General features: G+C 39.4%; 2 protein-coding genes across 2 annotated transcripts in view; one reads left to right on the top strand and one right to left on the bottom strand.

The window, feature by feature from the left end:
* LOC106876535 (zinc finger protein 271) overlaps positions 1 to 5,866 on the bottom strand; it is a 172,309-nt gene that overhangs the window by 119,148 nt on the left and 47,295 nt on the right. The gene's annotated exons all lie outside the window — the stretch shown is intronic.
* LOC106875652 (putative sodium-coupled neutral amino acid transporter 10) overlaps positions 1 to 5,866 on the top strand; it is a 26,717-nt gene that overhangs the window by 9,096 nt on the left and 11,755 nt on the right. The gene's annotated exons all lie outside the window — the stretch shown is intronic.

Below are 5,866 nucleotides of genomic sequence, written 5' to 3'. Positions count from 1 at the left end.
TATATATATATATAATTTATACACAATATATAAATGTACACACACATGCACACATATATATATTATGTACATATATTATATATATATATATATATATATATACTCGTTAATCATATATTATATGATATATATTATATATATATGTATGTATATATATATGTGTGTGTGTGTGTGAGTATATATATTTATTATATATGTATGTATCTGTTGATTTCCTGTAGTGATTCACCCAAGATATGAGTGAAAATGAAGACAGCCTACAATCAAGTACCCTGGTAATTTGGTCAAGTATTTTGTTCCCACCCCCTGCAAACCAACAACAACCATTTTCGTTAAATATCTACCCACCTGAATGCATGTATGTATGTGTATACATACATACATACATGCATGCACACACACACAGACACAGACACAATCATAAACACACATTGATATGTAATTGTAAGATCACATAATGTTATGTAATTCTAAGATGCAGAGGTGCGTGGTGTAGTGGTTAGGGTGTTGGACTCACGATCATGAGATTGTGGTTTCAGTTCCTGGATCGGGCGATGCAGTGTGTTTCTTGAGCAAAATACTTCATTTGCACGTTGCTCCAATCCCCTCAGTTGTAGAAATGAGTTTAGCCTGAAGAGAGATGGGCTCCGCCAGGCTTTTCCCCACCTAGATACGCTGCATGGATGCAGAGCCCCAATAACCAACTACCAAGGGATTAACTTATCAAGATGTAGGAAGTTGGTTAGCTTTGAGCAGTCTGTAGAAGATATACAAAAAACAACTTTCAGGAACAATAATAGTTTATTCGTGTAGACAGGGGTTTTCAAACTTTTTGACCTGTGGACCCCTTTATATTTCAGGCTTTACCTTAGGGACTCCCTTATAAACAAAAAAACATATATAAAATCAAATTGCCCATAAAAAGTATTTGCTGTCCACGGACCCCCTGTCTTGTCCTTGCGGACCCCCTGTGGTCCGCGGCCACAGTTTGAAAACCCCTGCACTAGATCAGAGCTTTTCAAACTTTTTGACTTGCGGACCCCTTTATATTTCAGGCTTTACCTTAGGGACCCCCCTTATAAACGCTTATGAAATTTAAACATAAATATTTGCTTAAAATAACATATTTTTACATTTATTTATTTAACAGTATTTAACAAATAGGTTTATTGTCAATTAAAAGATTTCGATTAAAAAAACATATATAAAATCAAATTGCCCATAAAAAGTATTTGCTGTCCATGGACACCCTGTCTTGTCCTTGCGGACCCTCTGTGGTCCGCGGACCACAGTTTGAAAACCCCTGGTGTAGAATGATGGAGGTTTTTCCCATGTCAAAGTTCGATAAGCTGCAAAAAGTTTTTTTTTGTGGTTAATGGTTAGCAAGTAGGGTTGCTACGAATCATCGTCATCGTCATCATTTAAACGTCCATTTTCCATGCCTTATTTCATATTCTTTATTTCTAGTTATCCCTTATTTCGTACATTCTGAATAGTATAAAGCTTTCTTAAGTCCCAAGTTACTCTGGTGGTTGTACAGAATTAGGGCTGTGTATCAGGTCCGATGCATGAATGCCTGGGAAATCTGTCCTGTTTATCACATGCAATACACAGCAGCTGTCCCCAGACTTCTCTTGCACCTTAGATTAATTTCATGCAAGATGATTTTTCCATGGGCCTGGATATCATGTGCATAACAAATAAAAAACACAACAAAGAGCATAATATATCATTTAATTATTACATATATAATACATTTACTTTGCATATTGTTGTTGTTGGCACTCCGTCGCTTACGACGTCAAGGGTTCCGGTTGATCCAATCAACGGAACAGCCTGCTCATGAAATTAACGTGCAAGTGGCTGAGCACTCCACAGACACGTGTACCCTTAATGTAGTTCTCGGGGATATTCAGCGTGACACAGTGTGTGACAAGGCTGACCCTTTGAATTACAGGCACAACAGAAACAGGAAGAAAGAGTGAGAGAAAGTTGTGGTGGAAGAGTACAGCAGGGTTCGCCACCATCCCCTGCCGGAGCCTCGTGGGGCTTTAGGTGTTTTCGCTCAATAAACACTCACAACGCCCGGTCTGGGAATCGAAGCCGCGATCCTATGATCGCGAGTCCGCTGCCCTAACCACTGGGCCATTGCGCCTCCACACTTTGCATATATAATACATACATGGTGCAAAAGCACCCAGGAGACTGTTAGTCAATCAAACGGGAATAAAATTATTGATTCTTTTTCTTTCTGCATGACATGGTACCAAATGATCTACAGCTTGAGGGTTGGAGACCTCAAACAAACGAAGGGTTAATTTACGTTCCAAAAACAACACACACACATACACACACAGCTTAATGTCCCAGTAATTGTTAAAACTTCATTATTTTTTTTTACTAAACTCATTCCTAATGAACTAAACTAAAACTTGCGGGCTGTATATTTCCATAGAAATACATTCTCCAAAGCTTTCAGGATTTCCATTTAAATGTTCATTGTTTTTTTCATTGTTATGGTTTCACGCCCATTTGGGATTTTTTTTTTTTTCAAGTTAATGTTTGGGATTTTTTTTTTTCTTTTGTTGATTACTCATGCTACTATCACTAACCATCCGAATGCGAGGGACTGTGTGTTGGAATACCTGGGAATCTGTTGTTTTTGCTTTTATTTATAATTATTTTTTGGAGTTTTTGTATATCAAGCAAACCAATGCAAATAAAAATGTAACACTGTTGTTTGGTTTTTCCATGTACTTTTGCTGTTCTTTCGGAGTACCACACTACAAGTGTCTCTACGCATATCCATGTACTCACACACACACACACACTCATATATAAATACACATACATAACATACACACAGTCACATATTTTTACATATATACACACACACTTACATACATATGCACACTATAAGTGTCTTTGCATATGCATATATACATATATATATATATATGTATTTGTACACACACACACACACGTACATATAAATGCACGTACATAAGCATACACACATACATCTGCACATATTTTTACATATATATATGTGTGTGAAGGTGCATGGCTTAGTGGTTAAGGCATTTGGCTCACAAACATAAGGTCATGAGTTCAATTCCCAGCAATGCATTGAGTCCTTGAGCAAGACACTTTATTTCACGTTGCTCCAGTTCACTCACCTGGCAAAAATGAGTAGTACCTGTATTTCAAAGGGCCAGCCTTGTCACCTGCTGTGTTACTCTGAATCTCCCTGCAAACTACATTAAGGTACACATGTCCATGGAGTACTCAGCCACTTGCACATTAATTTCATGAGCAAGCTGTTCTGTTGATTGTATCATGACGTAGGTGTTTTGAGAAACTTAGTAGAGGGAGGTTACTCTATAACACTTCTTGCAAGGGAGATCATTCAACTATTTTAGCTATAGACGACAGACTACTACACATTCATGGCTAGGACGGTTGACAGGTGCCAGTCAAGTAGTAAAACTACCCTAGGCTACTGTGTCTGTTTTGGCAGGGTTTTTACGACTGGATGCCCTTCTTAACACCAACCACTCTGCGGAATGATATCCGTGCATTTTACATGGCACTAGCACAAGCGAGATTAGTGCCCATCACTTTACAGTGTGGACTGGATGCTTTTAATGTGGCACCAGTACTGGCTGGATAACCAAGTAGCTCACAAGACAAGGAATTATGAGAGGGGCAGGAGCAGGGGCAACTTGTGTCAGAGGAGAAAGGTTAGAGTATGACGAAGAGACGATGTTTAATAAATTATTTTATGTCTGCACTAGTGTGTACATTATAAATTACATAGTTCTATTGTAATAATAAATAAATAATAAATGCGCCCTTTTAAAGCCTAGCCAAGCTCATGGGCCCGGTTTCCTGGTTTCTATGGCATGTGTGTTCCCCAGCTGGACGGGACGCCAGTCCATCGCAGCGTTACTCATTTTTTCCAGCTGAGTGGACTGGAGCAACGTGAAATGAAGTGTTTTGCTCAAGAACACAACGCGTCGCCTGGTCCAGGAATCGAAACCACAATCTTACGATCATGATGCTGACTCCCTAACCACTAAGCTACAGACCTCCACAGTTCTATTGTACATTTTGCAAAATAATGCAGATAAAGAAGGCTAGGTCATCAAATTGACAGAAGATCGTGGTTTCATCAATTTTTTAGTGAAGTTGTAAAATGGATGTAACCATGATATTCTGTTGATCTGAAGAGCTAGCCTTCTATACCTGCATTGGTTTGTAAAATATACAACAGTACTATATAATTTATAGCTTATACACTAGTGCATATATGTAAAATAATTTATTATACACTAAAATACATTATTTTTCCATGATATTGGCTGTGAAACAATTGTAGTCTTATGGATATCAACTGGTGAAATAAATATTTCCACCTCATACCTCGTATGTATGTATGTATGTAGGTAGGTAGGTAGGTATGCATTTATACAGATAAATACATGCACACACACACACACACACACACACACTTGTTTATGCTGTAGTACAGTTTTCTTTTTGTTTTATTGTAATATTAAATGCTAGTTCCACCAGAAACTAACCCAGCTCTGGTATAAGCTAAGTATAATATGTATGTTTCTGTGCTTTGCTGTCGTATTACAACTATTTCATATCATATGACTCCCTGTTTTATATAGTTTTATATATATACGTATATACAAGGGGTGTCTGGAAAGTCTTGAGCCTCAAAAAAACAAAACATGGTACAAGACTTCTGATGATTTATTTTTCAACATAACCCCCTCCCCCCACGATGGCTGAGCACTTTCTCCAGCGGTGCTGAAGCGCCATTATCCCGGCGTAGAAGAACTCTTTTGTTTAGGACTCCAAGAAACTTCCAACTGCGTCTATGACGTCATTGTCACTGGCAAAATGGCGACCGGCCAGGGCCTTTTTCATTTTTGGAAATAGATGAAAGTCAGAGGGGGCTAAGTCTGGTGAATAAGGCGGATGGGGAACAAGTTCGTATCCACAATCACGAATTGTTGCCATGGCAACCACTGATGTGTGAGCTGGAGCATTGTCGTGGTGAAAAAGGAGTCTTCTGGTGAGCATTCCCGGCCTTTTTTCTTTGATTGCTTCTCGGAGGCGTTTCAGGTGCTGAGAATAATACAGCCCTGTCATGGTGTGGCCCTTTTCAAGGTAATCAATCAGCAAGACATCTTGAGAATCCTCAAAAACGGACGCCACGACCTTGCCAGCTGAAGGAATGACCCTGGCCTTCTTTGGGGTAGGAGAAGATGTGTGCTTCCACTGCTTTGGTTGTTCTTTGGTTTCAGGCTGGTAGTGATGGACCCAACTTTCGTCCATAATAATAAAACAAGGAAGAAAACTCTCTTCATCGGCTTCAAATAGTTCCAGATTGCTCGTGGACAAAGTGCACCTGGTGCGTTTCTGTTCAGGAGTCAAAAGGCGAGGGACCCACCTTGCAGGAACCTTTGAGAACCCAAGTTCTTTTGTCATAATGTTGTCAGCTCTTTCAGTTGAAATGCTCAGTCTCTCGGCAATCTGATGACATGATATTCGGCGATCTTGCATTATCATACCAAGAGCAAGGTCAAGGTTATCCTTGGTGGTTGCAGTTGGAGGTCTCCCTGGTCTTGGATCATCTTCCACGCTCTCCCTGCCACACTTGAATTCATTTACCCAGCTTTTGACTGTTGCATATGAAGGAGCATTGTCTGTTAAGGTTCTCACCATATCTTCATGCATTTCCGATGGAGTCATGCCTTTCAAATGAAGCTACTTTATGACAGCACGATACTCCGTTTTCTCCGTTTTCCTTGTAAATTCGAAGCTTGTTTATTGAAAAATCTGCAAC

The sequence above is a fragment of the Octopus bimaculoides genome, chromosome 29 (genome assembly GCF_001194135.2).
Source record: "Octopus bimaculoides isolate UCB-OBI-ISO-001 chromosome 29, ASM119413v2, whole genome shotgun sequence".
NCBI lineage: Eukaryota > Metazoa > Mollusca > Cephalopoda > Octopoda > Octopodidae > Octopus > Octopus bimaculoides.
The sequence above is the reverse complement of the archived record's forward strand: the minus strand, read 5'-3'. Positions and strand labels throughout refer to the sequence as shown.